Source organism: Ceratotherium simum, chromosome 28 (genome assembly GCF_057802395.1).
Source record: "Ceratotherium simum simum isolate JZ-2026a chromosome 28, ASM5780239v1, whole genome shotgun sequence".
Classification (NCBI taxonomy): domain Eukaryota; kingdom Metazoa; phylum Chordata; class Mammalia; order Perissodactyla; family Rhinocerotidae; genus Ceratotherium; species Ceratotherium simum.
The window spans coordinates 19,267,477-19,283,672 of record NC_141927.1 but is presented as its reverse complement, the minus strand read 5'-3'; the positions used below and the strand labels follow the sequence as shown (position 1 = coordinate 19,283,672).

The following is a 16,196-nucleotide window of genomic DNA, read 5'->3' as shown; positions in this document are numbered from 1 at the left end:
GCATATATATATATATATTCTTTTAGGAAAGGTCCCGGGATTGTTGGATTAAAAGGATTCACAATGAGGCAAGTTCATTACATAGCATGTTTACAGCGGGTTGAGTCGCTACAACAAAAAGAACCTGGGAAGACACAGGTTGGTACCTGGAAGAGAACTAGTACGAAGAGGCATATTCTCTTCATGCATTGATCCTCTGCCATGAAAGATGCTACCATCACCAAATTTTAAACAAATTCAAATTTCCTTGCCAGTGTGTACTTTTGTTTTATTAAACTAGTAACTCTGTTAAACTGACGTTTCAGAAAGGGATATTATTTTGTATTTTATAGACAAACTAAAACTGCCAGTTATGTACTTGAATCTTTACAGCCATTGCCACAGTCTAGGGCTTGTCATAAGCTCAACTTCATTCAATCATTCTAAGAATCAAAGCTATCAAACTAACCGCTTTGTGATCCAGACACTGAGGATGGTTTAATGATTAGATGGATTTCCTTTGGTGACAGAGCAAGTGATTTATCAATAATCAACCTGGCCAAAATTGTCAAAATTTAATGATAATTCATTTGTTTTCTTTTCTACATCCTGACTATTCCTTCAATTCAACTAATAATACACAAAAATGTACTTCTCTCATATTTTATACTTTATTATTTACAAAAGAGAGAAAAAGACAGTACTGAAGAAAGCTTTCTTCTTTTGATACATATTTTTGAGATTTACGTTTTAACGCCATGTTCCCTACAAAGGAAGAAGAGTTGAAATTATTGTTTGGGAAGTGTATTGAATAGTTCTTCCCCTCCCTCCCACCCCCACACTGGGGAATAAAAGGAGCAGATCTGTGAGGCATAGTAAAATTAAAAGAACAAATTTAAAGAGTGATCCTATTTTCTCCAGGTTAACATTCTCAATAATTATACTTAGTAGAGGCTAGAATAGGCTAATTGCACTTTCATTTTTGCCCATGCAATTACCTTAACTGAACTCAAATCTGATATGTTTATAGTCCCAGCATTATCATTAAGCTAAAAATTGAACGTTCTTTCTTATCCTGAAAAATTCCAATTAAGCCCATTTGGAGCTTTCCAATTCCATTCCATTCCAGTCCAATTAGTGCTGAATGCCAGCACTAGTTCCTTTCTGTAAAAGATCAAGGGTGCCAGAACGTCACAGCAGAGAGGGGGCCAACAGTCAGCTCATTAACAAGATTGATGAACTATACTAGTAGTTCTCACTGATGTGAGCATCTCAGCTTGGAGTCACGTGGCACCCTGTGAGACTGTATGGGTGATCTGGGAGGTCATCTCTCATCAAAAACAAGTTTATATGGAAGGTTCAAAGTGGAATGATCTTAAGAACTGAGCTCTGGAATGATGCTAAATCTTAAGAACTAGACAAATGTAGTTAGGTGCTATTTTGTTTAAATAATTTATCTACTGACGTAAGCAACACAGCTAAAGCTCTTTTAACCTCTTGGTTTCACTTCAGTGGGAAATGCAATATGAAAGCTGCTTGTTTTCTCTTCCCTCCTAGCTCTGTCTTTATCCTTAATGTACGATGTTGTTGTCTCTAAAGCCACAGTCAAAAATGGAACATAGATCAGTCTATCTGCTAACTTTTTCATCAGTAGTGCCATAAGCACTGATTACTAGGTTCCATATTTCTTGTGTTCTTCAGTGAATTTAGAATATGGGTCTTTTAAATAAGTAAATTGGCGAGCAGTGTTGTCAGTGTTTACCGGGTTACACAAAAGAGCTATGTGGACAAGACAGCAAAACATTGTAAAAGTGTATTGTTGAGCCCACCAAGTTGTCATGGAGAGAGTCTCATTGTCAGCCCAGCCAGGTCCTTCCAGCCTTGTAGGCTGGCTATTCCTTTCTTGATTCATCACAGATGAGGGACTGGTCTGAAAACTAAATATTTTTCAGGGAACACAGCATTGAATGAACTCAGTGAGACAGACTAACTTGAATGAATTACTGGAGTTAAACTAGACTGCAAATTTATCTATTTTAGCTACTTGAACACTGATGTCTGCTCTCCATTGTACTCAATGTACTGTGGAAATGGAATTAATCTTTGAAGTCCTCATTGGTCAACATGGTCGCCAAGCAAATGAAGGAAGATAGTCTTGAGGAATATTTAGCTCACGTCATGGTGAAATTTGAAATTAAAAAAAAAAAAAAAATCTTACCACACAACTGAGGATACAGCTCTGCTGAAAATAACGTACCTTTTCAAAAAATTCTATGCCAACCTTGAATTGAAATGAATTAATCCTTCCTAAATCTGTCCTTTAATCTTTCCCTTTCCACAAAGACAGTGTCTCTTTGATGAAAACCTTTTTTCTTCTTAAAAAAGTTTAAAAAGAATTTGACAGAGTCACAAAATACTCTTATGACTTTGGTCATATTTTCATGAGACACTACCTTAGAAAACTTAATTGGAGTTAGGTATTTCCAATTAGTCAAAGGTGAACAGATCTCTTAAAATAAATCACACTTCAGAAGCTAATCCCATCCATTTCATATTGTTTCCTCCTGCTTTAACTTCACTTCCCAATTCTGCAGCCATCTTTACTCATGTTTAGGTAACGACTAGAAGGAGCATTATACACTGAACCCTTCCACAGCATGAAAGGGGAAGGAATTCACAACAGTTTCCTTCCCCTCTAATTAATGCCATAATTACATGTCTTAAACTTTGTTAAAGGCAGAGGGGGCCATGCAGAACAGGGTTAGCCATAATGCTGATGGAGAGAATTAGGGGTGAGAGATGCAGTACTATTAAATTAAAGAAAACATTTCTTATTCTAAAGATAAACAAGGAGACAAAGATATCTACTAGCAATGGAGATATACACAAAAAGGTATTCACTAATGAGCTGGTTTCCTTTGAGAGTTGAAATTAAAAGCTGCCCCAGGTAACCCCCAAAGTAGGCTGGGATTTAAGAAGATGATAGAGTACCCGAATTACTTTTCTAGCTTCATTTCCTACCATTCTTATTCATTTGTCTTTCTCTCAGTCACATTAAAACATTCACCCTTACACAATTTTGTTCATGGAATACAATCTGTTATATACTATTAGGGCACAAAGTGTTTTGTGTTTGTTTTTGCTTTTTATTTTCTTTGTAATAACAAATCTGGTCTTAAATCCCTTTTTTTGATCACTTACTGCTTTGTATGACTTTAGTCAGATTATTATAGTTCTCTGAGTCTCCTTTTCCTGTGTACCTGTAAAACTGGATTAAATTATTAAATTTAAACATGCTAAAAAATTCCACATCTAGCTATTTAGAACATGCTAAAAAACAAATTTTAAAAATAATTTAAAAAGAGGAATCACTATGAACATTCAGAAGGAAAAATAAGGATATGCATTCAAACCATACTCCAAAATCCATTTCTAGTGGCTCTGGCTCATCTTCTCTGCCCTATGGGGACTGGATCTGGGCACATAATTGTGGAGTAAAGGAGGGGTGCTCTTCTGCCAAAATTACAGAGTCGTACCGGGAAGGAAAGAACATTCCAGGTCCCTGATGCCCCTGTCAAAGCACGTTAATCCAAAAATAAATTAATTCCACATCTCTTCTAACATCACAGATGTCAAAAATTGATTCTGTTGATATCACATTCGACTGCTAGCATATTATTTAAAAAACTGATTCTAATAATAATACACCTTCTGTTAGGTGCTTGTGAGATTACGATGCCTATAAAAGCACCTACTCAGTACAGCCTGAGACTTTGCAATAAGACGGGCCTGAGTTTGAACCCTGGTTACACCACTGTTTACCTGTGTGTCTTGGATAAGTTATGTAACCATTTTAAATCTGTTTCTTCATCAGTAAAATTTGATTAATTATGATTAATCTACCTGGAAGGGTTGTTCTGAGCATTTAACGAGATAGTCGCATACAGGGCTCAGCACAGTGCTTTCGCCTTGTGTTCCATGTAAACTGGAAATGATTATGTTAGTTATTCACTAAAGGACGATCATTATTATTATCATTATTTCACCACCCCATGCCTTCAAATGTTCCTTCTTCCTGTAATATCCTCCTCCTTTCCTTTTTCTGTTGTGCTCCTAGTAATTCTATAATTTTTTTGCCCCTTTAATGCCAGTGTCTAGCACAATGCTTGATGCTAAGGAGGGACTCACTGAATTTTTCACGGAAGAATAAATGAATGAAGAAACAAGTGAACTAATGTCAAAGAGATTGAACAGGTTCTTGACATGAAATGAGTGGCCCTTAAGACTATTCTCGCAAAGCAAGGGTCAGCAAACTTTTCCTATACAAGGCCAAAGAGTAAATCTTTTAGGCTTTGTGAGCTGTAAGGTCTCTGTAATGGCTACAGTCATGTGCCACATAATGACATTTCGATCAATGACCAACCGCATATACAACGATGGTCCCATAAGACTAGTACCACATGGCCTAGGTGTGTAGTAGGCTATACCTCCTAGGTTTGTGTAAGTGCACTATATGATGTTCGTACAATGACAAAATTGCCCGACGCGTTTCCCAAAATGTATTCCCATCATTAAGCGATACATGACTGTACTTAACTCTGCCTTGTAGCATGAGAGCAGTCCTAGACGATACATAAGTGAATAGGCATGGCTGTGTTCCAATACAACTTTATTTATGAAATTGAAACTTGAATGTCATATAGTTTTCATGTGTCATAAAATTTGTTCTTTTGAAATTTTTTTCCGACTATTTAAAAATGTAAAAATCAATCTTAGCTCACAGCCACAGAAAAATAGACAGTGGGAGGGGGATTTGATCTGTGGCCATAATTTGCCAATCATTGAGCTAGGGAAATAACAAGTGATAAAAACTGGGAAAAAATTCTGACTTATTAGTCAATGTCCATTAGGTCCATCATAACAATAGGAAAAACATATCTTTGGCACTTCTCCGTTTTCATGGAAATATGAGATGGCCTATGATATGTTGCACATGAACTTAGACTTTATTTTTATAAAATTCCTCAGTTTCTTCTTTGAAGCAGCAATGTCTAGAAGAGAACTTGAATTTTAGAGCTTGAGTTTTAGTCTCTCTTCTATTAGTATGTAGCCTTGGGCAAGCCACTCCAAGCCCTAGTTTTATCATGTGGAAAATGAGCGTAGTAATTTCTATTCTTCTGTGTTGCTATTATTATTAGAGAGTATATATAATGCCTTGCCATCTAATAAGTGTTCAATAAATTTTAGTGACCATGGCACCTTAATATTTAGTTTATGGAAGCTATTATTTCTCAAACCAGATCCATTTTCTCCTGTTATTTCCAAGCCACGTGGAAATTTTACCTCTCTAGCAGTGTCCTTGTAGCCACAGATAACAGGATTATCTGTAGAGATGGTCCTACTTTTCTTGTTCTTATTGCTAAAATAGGAAACTGGAAAGAATGAAAAGATAAATCATCACTCAACATCACCGTCTTTCCACGACTTCCCAAGTGAACTCAAATTATTATATTACAATGTCTAAAATATAAACTCAGTAAGACTGGGGATCTCATTTGCCTAGTTCCATGCCATATCCTTAGCCCCTGGAACAGTACCTTGCACAAAACAAGGGCTGGAAAGCTATTTGCTCCATGAATGGAAGATCTAAGCCAGAGATTGCAAATTGCGTACAACCTGAAGATATCTTTCGTTTAGCTCACACAGTGATTCTGAAGTAATAATAATTATTTGAACACAAAAAACATGAGATATGTATGTTCCTTTTACGTAAAAGGAGTTTGGATTTTTATAACCAATTAGGACCTGCAAACTCGTATGACAACCTGATTCAAAGCTAACTGTATTTCTGATTAGAAGGATCAAGCTTATCTGCAAGACTGCAATAAAAACACATCAAGACTTTGTCTGGGGACTGGAGGGAGCAAAGAGGCTGGTGCTTTATAAGCAGAAAAGAGTGGCCCAACGCAAAGGGATGGAGAGTGAGAAGACAGACATATTGCAGTTCTCCTGGGTGTTGAGACCTGTGCCTCACACCCATGTAGCATTATGGAAGGTGGCAGGATCTCGGAAGGGGAAGCCATAGGCATGCCAGAAACCTGGAACTGGTCCCAGAGTGCTCAGCCTTGATGGCAACCATAGAATGAGTGTCAGATCTGAGGCTCCTGGGACAGTTTCTAACTCTAGAAGTGCCTTACTGGTAGTTGAGAACTATATTAGTAAAAGTAATACTAGCTACTCTAACAAATTCCAGTATGTGTCCAATTTATATGTGTGTGTGTACATGTTTGTGTATTCTTATATATTCAAAAAAATGTATTTCCTATATACCCAGACACAGTAGTAGTTTATTTCTCACTCACATGAACTTCAAACAGTTGTTGGTGATTAAGGAGGTGGCTCTCCTTCCTTCTTGGCCTTTGCTATCTCCTAACGGTCTTCTAAATTTTCATCTGAAGCAGTAAGTGGATGAAAAAGAAAATGCATAATTATTTATGAGAAGTTTTTTAGGTTGGTTTCTCCAATGGACAGACCTAGAGATGAAGATTTGCATGCAAGTGGTTTTTTGAGGAGTGCTCTCAGCGATACTTGTATGGGAAGTAAGTAGGTCAAGGGAGAAAGTGAACTTCAATGCAGTTGCCAAGACACTTCACCTGATGCCACAGGGAGGGCAGGAGCTAGGATGGTCCATCTGAGCAATCCCAAATTCTACTTCCACTTTCAGCCAAAGTGGAGTAATAGGCACTGAATTGACTTTCCTTCCTTAAATAACTATAAAACTAGTCAAACTGTATGAAACAATAATTTTAAGACATTGGACAACAGTCATATTTTTAGTCATAATAATTTAAGACATTGGATAGTAGTATAGAACAGTAATGCTTTAATTTTAAAGGACTTGGAAATTGTCATCTTGAAAATGTATATCAAAGAAGAAGAAACTGATTTGGTAAATAGCTAGCCAATCTCTCCCAGAAGAGCCAATATCTAACTGCCCTAACATACATCAGGACAGGGAGGAGAGCACAGCACATTCTGAAAGACTGGTAGAACTTCTTTTCTAAAAACAGGGATGTTTAGTGCTGAGTTTTGAGTTGTTCACATTGCAGTCATAAAAATCCTCCTCTGTCTCACCAAATCTTCACAAAAAGCTTATGACTGTATATAAAGAAAGGCTTTTGGTTTTGTTTCTTTGTAGTTTTTTTTTTTTTTTGCTTTGTTTTGTTGTGTTGTGTTTTTGGTGGAAAACTAAGGTTAGGAGTGAGTTCAACGTTTGTGTGAATGCTAGGGTGAAGACAAAAGAACAGCAGTAAGGAATCTAACAGAGACAAGAATTGGGACCCAGAAAATTCCTCTAATTATAATCCCCCTCTACACACACACACACACACACACACACACACACACATGCTCGCATGCCCACACATACATACACACACTCATATCCACAAATTCACAGAATTATTGGAGGGGGCATTAAACTTTTGAGAAGATGTGAAACAGAGTTTTAAATTCATCTCCTCTAGATATTAAGGTGAAAGGGGACGCTAAGAGCTATGTAGTTTACAAGTCTTTTTTCATGTGCTTGTAATGCTCACATACACAGGCAAACTAAATTTTTCTTTCCCTTTCCTAAATGTCCTTTTCCATGGTACTGGCCTTTTGAACTAGGAAAATGATTTGATTCTCAAACAAAAGGACTATTGACAATATGCTTCAACAAAATATTAAGAACTGAAATAGACTATTCCTCTAGACTTTCTGCTTTTAAGGTAATAACTGTAATCTTGACTATGTGGAATCCTTCTAGCTCCTATTAACTGAATGCCCTCTAATGATGCAATGGCAGCAGTCAATCCTAAGCTTTTCTAGTACTTGCAATCCAGCCACCATGGACTGTATTACCTCCTTTTGGAAGGCTAGCAACAAAAGGATTAATTGTATTACATGTGTCAATACATCAATCATTAAGAGGCCAACATCTATTTTGTCTGGCGGTTGAGCAGTCACCATTTAGGGATGTTAGGTCACAATGTATAGTGACCCATCAGTAGCAGAAGACTCAACTCTGCTATTTCTGCACCACAGAAGTCACGTGTCAGACCCAGAAAGCCTGCAGATCAGTGATTTATGAGGGATTCCTTAGCACCCAGTCTCCCAATAAATGCCTGGTTCATATGATGATTTTTGTCCCAATACTCTATTCTTTTGATTAAATACAAAACATCTTTGATTAACTATCCAAACTACCTTTAAGTAGAAGATAATTTTGATAGATATTTTTGCTTTCAGCAAACTCATAAAATGGGAAAGTCAACTCACATGATCTGAAGAAGAGGGAATGGATCAAGTTTCAAGAATAGGTTCCACTACCTTCACAGAAAGGCATTAGATAGTAGAGGAGGACTATTGGAAAAGATTTCTTTCTAAACCTCCAAAAGGATGCAGCAACCTGTTTCAGGAATCTGGGGAAGTGTGGAATGTTCACTTATTTAGGCCCTGCCTAGTTTCCTCACCCCATCCTCTCCAGTGTGTCTTAGCTGGATTATTTGAGACTCTCCAGTCATAGGCTTATATCTATGCTCTTTAAGTAAAGCCTGAAAGAGATGGGCAGTACTGAAGGCAGTTGCCAACATTTATTGACTGTTTACTGTGGATCAGGCTTTGTTCTAAGTGCTTTAGATGATTTACTCATTTAAGAACAACCCTATGAGGAGAGAAGTAAGATGGTGGTGTAGGCAGACTCTCAACTCACCTCCTCCCACAGACACAGCCAATTTACAACTATTCGTGGAAAAATTATCCCTGAGACAGAACTGAAAACTGGATAAGAGGAAGTCCTGCAACAAAGGACAATCCTAATTGAGGGGGAAGAAGCAGAAACTCCCTTCTGGAGAGAAAAAATGCCACCTTCACAAGCAGCCAGCCTCACGGCCCCCTGGGACCAGCCCACAGGTCCACAGCCCTCCCTGGAGGAGCAGGGCCCTGAGCCGTGGAGCGCCCCCGCTGTGGGCATTTTGTGGACCCAGCACAATCGAGATGAGTGGCATAATATCTCACTTTGCCTGCTGCTAAAACATTGGGAAGTACCCTCAGAAAAGCTGGTTCACAAGGAATTAAAACTAGCTCTTAAAGTGCCCACACGCAAACTCACCCATTTCAGAAAGTAAAGTAACATCACCAGGAAGAAAGGTGCACAGTGCTTTGGTGAAAAGAGACTCACCTGATAGGCTCTGAGTGCATCTCAGTGAGAGGGGAGACCTCTCCAGGGACGGGGACATTGGCGGTGGCCATTGTTGTGGCCTGGTGTGGGTGTGCTGACACAGACACCATTGGAGTTCTCCCAGGGGCCTGCTAGCCCAGGTCTGCCCCACCCACTAGAGTACCAATTTAATCCAGCTCAGCCAGGGCAGGCAGCCCACCCTAGAGACTGGCCCCACCCAACAACAAGCCCTCAGGCAACTTGTGGGCCTGCATAGATTGGTGACTGGATTCTCTGCAGCCTGGCAACTGAGCCGACTTCAGTGGGGCAGGGCATGCACAAGGAGCGGGTGAAGAGTGTGGGGAGGTGGCAGAGTGTGTGGGGCTCCCGCCGTGGAGAGACTGGGTCTGCGCCAGGAAGTCGAGGCATGCACATGGGGCAGGATTGTGTTGACTGTGTGTGTGGACCTGTGGGTGGCAGGGCTTGTCAGCTGCAGACTTGTGCTTCTCAAAGACCCACATAGGGGGTTTGCCCCACCTTCCAAAGCCTGAAACAATTGGGTGCTCCTGTGCCTGAGGCAAGCCCCACCCAGCTGCAATCCTCAGAGAGCTGACAAGAGACCTAAAGCCTGGAGGCTTATAGCAATTGTAAGCCCCTGAGCCTAACAACATGCCACGCTGGGGGCCTACTCACTTAAAAGAAATACTGAAACACAAGTGTGGTATTAGAAATTGCAGCCAACTGTGCTGGGGTTCCCCACACCTGATAAGGAGACTGAAGGGCCCACAACAACTACAAACAGCTGAGCGTTACAACAGCTGGCCAGGAGCATAACTCGGCCTCCCTGGGTGCCTACAGGGAGAGCAAAGAGGCCACAATGAAAGGACACAGCTAGCCCACATAAGGGTCACCTCTAGAACATTGAGAACTGAGGGAAGCACACTGCAGGCCTCCTAAGGCATCACTTATATAAGGTCACCTATCCAAGAGCAGGAGATGTAGCTGAGCTACCTAATACATAGACATAAGCACAGGGAAAGAGGGAGAATGAGGAGGCAAAGGAATACATTCCAAGTAAGGGGACAGGACAAAACCCCAGAAAAGGAACTAAGTCAAACAGAAAGGAGCAACCTACCCAACAGAGAGTTCAAACAAAGAGTGTTAAGGATGCTCACTGAACTGGGGAGAAGAATAGATGAACTCAGTGGGAATGTCAAAAAAGAAATGGAAGATATAAAAAAGAACCAATCAGAAATGAAGAATACAATACTGGAAATGAAAAATTGACTAGAGGGACTCAAAAGCAGAGTAGAGGATACAGAATAACGGATCTGCGAGCTAGAAGAAAGACTAGAAGAAATTACTCAAGGTGAACAGGTAAAAGAGAAAAGAATTAAAAAGAGTGAGGATGAGGATGGTCTAAGGGACCTCTGAGACAACATCAAGCACACTACCATCCGTGTTATAGGTGAACTGAAAGGAGAAGAGCGAGACCAAGGGGCAGAGAATCTATTTCAAGAAATAATAGATGAAAACTTCCCTAACCTAAGGAAGGAAGGAAACAGACATCCAGGTACAGGAAGCACCAAACAAGATAAACCCAAAGAGGCCCACACCAAGACACATCATAATCAAAATGTCCAGAATTAAAGATAAAGAGAGAATCCTAAAAGCCGCAAGAGAAAGACAAGTTACATGCAAAGGAAACCCCATAACGCTATCAGCTGACTTCTCAGCAGAACGCTTACAGGCTAGAAGAGAGTGGCATGATATATTTAAAGTGCTAAAAGGAAAAAACTTACAGCCAAGAATACTCTATCCGGCAAAGTTATCATTCAAAATGGAAGGAAAGATCAAAAGTTTCCCAGACAAGCAAAAATTAAAGGATTTTGTCACCAAGTAACCAGTGCTACAAGAAATGTTAAAGGGACGGATTTAAGGGGAAAAAAGACCACAAATAGGAAAAATTATCTATTTCCATGATAAGAGGGTATTGGATACAAATGCACACAAAAGAGGTTAAATATGATATCAAAAACATAAAATGAGGGAGGAGGGGAGTTAACGAGTAGAGCTTTAAGACAGAGGTCAAAGTAAAGAGTCCATCAATTCTGTATAGAAGGGGAAAGGAACAGAGAAGGACTACTAAAACACTGAGAAAACAAAAAAGTTAAAAAATAGCAGTAAATACATACTTGTCAATAGCTACTTTAAACGTCAATGGACTAAGTGCTCCAATTACCAAGCATCTTTTCTGATCACAATGGTATGAAACTAGAAATCAACTATAGGAAGAAAATCAGAAAAGCCACAAATACGTGGAGATTAAACAAAATGCTACTGAACACTGATTGGGTCAATGAAGAAATCAAAGGAGAAATCAAAAAATACCTGGAGACAAATGAAAATGAAAATGCGACATGCCAGAATTGATGGGATACAGCAAAAGTGATTCTAAGAGGGAAGTTTATAGCAATACAGGCCTATCTCAACAAACAAGAAAAATCTCAAATAAACAATCTAACAAGCGCCTAAAGGAACTGGAAAAGAAGAACAAACAAAGCCCCAAATCTGTAGATGAATGGAAATAATAAAAATCAGAGCAGAAATAAATGAAATAGAGACCAAAAAAAAAAAATAGAAAACATTAATAAAACCAAGAACTGGTTCTTTGAAAATATAAACAAAATTAACAAACCTTTAGCTAGACTAACCAAGAAAAGAAGAGAGAAGTCTCAAATAAGTAAAATCTTGAATGAAAGAGGAGAAATTACAATGGACATCTCAGAAACACAAAATATTATAAGAGAATACTACAAAAAGCTATATGCCAACAAATTCGACAATCTGGAAGAAATGGATAAATTCTTAGAATCATACAACCTTCCAAAACTGGATCAAGAAGAAATAGAGAATTTGAATAGGCCAATCACCAGCAAGGAGATTGAAACAGTAATCAAAAACCTCCCCAAAAATAAAAGTCCAGGACCAGACGGCTTCCCTGGTGAGTTCTACCAAACATTCAAAGAAGACTTAAGACCTATCCTTCTCAAATTCTTCCAAAAATTGAGGAGGTGGGGAAGCTCCCTAACTCATTCTACTAAGCCTACATTACCCTGATACCAAAACCAGACAAGGACAACACAAAAAAAGAAAATTACAGGCCAATATCACTGAAGAACATAGATGCAAAAATCCTCAACAAAATACTAGCAAAATGCATACAACAATACGTTAAAAAGATCACACACCATGATCAAGTGGGATTTATTCCAGGTATGCAGGGATGGTTCAACATTCACAAATCAATCAACGTGATACACCACATTAATAAAATGAAGAATAAAAATCACATGATCATCTCAATAGATGCAGAGAAAGCATTTGACAAGATCCAGCATCCATTTATGATAAAAACTCTGAATAAAATGGGTATAGAAGGAAAGTATCTCAACATAATAAAGGCCATATATGACAAACCCACAACTGATATCATCCTCAATGGTGAAAAACTGAAAGCTATCCCTCTAGGAACAGAAACCAAACAAGGATGTCCACTCTCACCACTCCTATTTAACATAGTACTGGAAGTTCTAGCCAGAGCAATCAGGCAAGAAAAAGAAATAAAAGGGATCCAAATTGGAAAGGAAGTAGTGAAACTGTCACTATTTGCAGATGACATGATTTTATATATAGAAAACCCTAAAGAATCCACCAAAAAACTTTTAGAAGTAATAAATGAATACGGTAAAGATGCAGGATACAAAATCAACATACAAAAATCAGTTGCATTTCAACCTAAGTGTCCCTCGACTGACGATTGGATTAAGAAAATGTGGTATATATATACAATGGAATACTACTCAGCCATAAAAAAGACAAAATCGTCCCATTTGCAACAACATGGATGGGCCTGGAGCATATTATGTTAAGTGAAATAAGCCAGAAAGAGAAAGACAAGCATTGTATGATCTCACTCATATGTGGAATATAAACCAACACATGGACAGAGAAAACTGGACTGTGGTTACCAGGGGCAGTGGGGGTGGGGGGTGGGCACAAGGGGTGAAGGGAGTCATATGTATGGTGATGGACAAACAAAAATGTACAACCCAAAATTTCACAATGTTAGAAACCATTAAAACATCAATAGGTGGGCGGAGTCAAGATGGCGGCGTAGGCAGACTCTGAACTCACCTCCTCCCGTGGACACAGCCAATTTACAACTACTCCTGGAAAAATTACCCCTGAGACAGAACTGAAAACTGGATAAGAGGAACTCCTGCAACAACGGACAATCCTAACTGGGGTAGAAGAGGCAGAGACTCCCTTCCAGAGAGGAAAAACGCCGCCTTCACAAGCCACCAGCTTCACGGCCGCCGGGAGCAGCTCACAGGTATGCACCCTCCCTGGAGGCGCGGGGCCCTGAGCCGGGCAGCGCCCCCGCTGTGGGCATTTTGTGGACCCAGCACAATCGACACCAGTGGCATAATATCTGACTTTGCTGCTACTAAAGCATTGGGGAGCACCCCCAGAAAAGCCGGTTCACAAAGAAACTAAAACTGGCTCTTAAAGGGCCGGCGCACAAACTCACCCATTCCAGAAAGCATCCTAAAATCACCAGAAAGAAAGGTGCACAGTGCTTCGGTGACAAGAGACTCACCTAATAGGCCCTGAGTGCATCTCGGTGAGGGGTGAGACCTCTCCAGGGACTGGGACATTGGCCGCGGCCATTGTTGTGGCCTGGTGTGAGCGTGCTGACACAGACGCCATTGGATTCTCCCTGAGACCTGCTAGCCCAGGGTCTGCTCCACCCGCTAGAGCACCGATTTAATCCAGCTCAGCCAGGGCAGGCAGCCCACCCTAGAGACTGGCCCCACCCAACAACAAGCCCTCAGGCAACATGTGGGCCTGCATAGATTGGTGACTGGATTCTCTGCAGCCTGGCAACTGAGCTGACTTGAGCGGGGCAGGGTGTGCACAAGGAGCGGGTGGAGAGTGTGGGGTGGTGGCGGAGTGTGTGGGGCTCCTGCCGTGGAGAGACTGGGTCCGCTTGGGGAGGTCGGGGTGCTCACACGGGGCAGGACTGTGTTGACTGTGTGTGTGGACCTGTGGGCAACAGGGCTTGTCAGCTGCAGAAGACTTGTGCTTCTCAAAGACCCACATAGGAGGTTTGCCCCACCTTCCAAAGCCTGAAACAATTGGGTGCTCCTGTGCCTGAGGCCAGCCCCACCCAGCTGCAATCCTCAGAGAGCTGACAAGAGACCTAATAGGCTAGAGGTTTACAGCAATTGTAAGGCCCTGAGCCTAACAACCTGCCACACTGGGGGCCTACTCACTTAAAAGAAATACTGAAACACAAATGTGGTATTAGAACTTACAGCCAACTGTGCTGGGGCTCCCCACACCTGATAAAGAGACTGAAGGGCCCACAACAACTACAAGCAGCTGAACATTACAACAGCTGGCCAGGAGCATAACTCAGCCTCCCTGGGCGCCTATAGGGAGAGCTAACAGGCCACAATGGAAGGACACACATAGCCCACATAGGGGCCACCCCTGGAACATTGAGAACTGAGGGAAGCACACTGGAAGCCTCCTAAGGCATCACTTACATAAGGTCACCTATCCAACAGCAGGAGACGTTGCTGACCTACCTAATACGTAGACACAAGCACAGGGAAAGAGGCAAAATGAGGAGGCAAAAGAATACATTCCAAGTAAGGGAACAGGACAAAACCCCAGAAAAGGAACTAAGTGAAACAGAAAGGAGCAACCTACCCGACAGAGAGTTCAAACTAAGAGTGTTAAGGATGCTCACTGATCTGGGGAGAAGAATAGATGAACTCAGTGAGAATGTCAACAAAGAAATGGAAGATATAAAAAAGAACCAATCAGAAATGAAGAATACAATACTGGAAATGAAAAATTCATTAGAGGGACTCAAAAGCAGAGTAGAGGATACAGAAGAACGGATCTGTGAGCTGGAAGAAAGACTAGAAGAAATTACCCAAGGTGAACAGGTAAAAGAGAAAAGAATTAAAAAGAGTGAGGACAGTCTAAGGGACCTCTGGGACAACATCAAGCGCACTAACATCTGTGTTATAGGTGTCCCGGAAGGAGAAGAGCGAGACAAAGGGGCAGAGAATCTATTTCAAGAAATAATAGATGAAAACTTCCCTAACCTAAGGAAGGAAACAGACATCCAGGTACAGGAGGCACAGAGAGCCCCAAACAAGATAAACCCAAAGAGGCCCACACCAAGACACATCATAATCAAAATGTCCAGAATTAAAGATAAAGAGAGAATCCTAAAAGCCGCAAGAGAATGTCAAGTTACATACAAAGGAAACCCCATAAGGCTATCAGCTGACTTCTCAGCAGAAACCTTACAGGCTAGAAGAGAATGGCACGATATATTTAAAGTGCTAAAAGGGAAAAACTTACAGCCAAGAATACTCTACCCAGCAAGGTTATCGTTCAAAATGGAAGGAGAGATCAAACTTTTCCCAGATAAGCAAAAATTAAAGGAGTTTGTCACCAAGAAACCAGTGTTACAAGAAATGTTAAAGGGACTGATGTAAGGGGAAAAGAAAAGACCACAAATAGAAAGAATTATCTATTTCCACGATTAGAACGTAATGGATACAAATGCACACAAAAGAGGTTAGATATGATATCAAAAACATAAAAGGAGGGAGGAGGGTAGTTAAAGAGTAGAGCTTTCAGACAGAGGTCAAACTAAAGTGACAATCAATTCTGTATAGAAGAAGTAAGGAACAGAGAAGGACTACTAAAACACTGAGGAAAAAAAAAAAGTTAAAAAATGGCAGTAAGTACATACTTATCAATAGCTACTTTAAACGTCAATGGACTAAATGCTCCAATTAAAAGGCATAGGGTGGCTGACAGGATAAAAAAACAAGACCCATATATATGCTGCATACAAGAGACACACTTCAGACCTAAAGACACTCACAAACTGAAAGTGAAGGGATGGAAAAAGATACTCCAG

General features: G+C 40.4%; 1 long non-coding RNA gene across 1 annotated transcript in view; it reads right to left on the bottom strand.

Moving 5' to 3' along the window:
- Positions 1-13,960, bottom strand: part of LOC147913334 (uncharacterized) — a 387,886-nt gene extending 373,926 nt beyond the window's left edge. Inside the window, exon 1 of the long non-coding RNA XR_015548822.1 lies at positions 13,845-13,960. This is a non-coding gene — a long non-coding RNA (uncharacterized LOC147913334). The remainder of the gene's footprint in view (positions 1-13,844) is intronic.
- Positions 13,961-16,196: the final 2,236 nt, after the last annotated feature.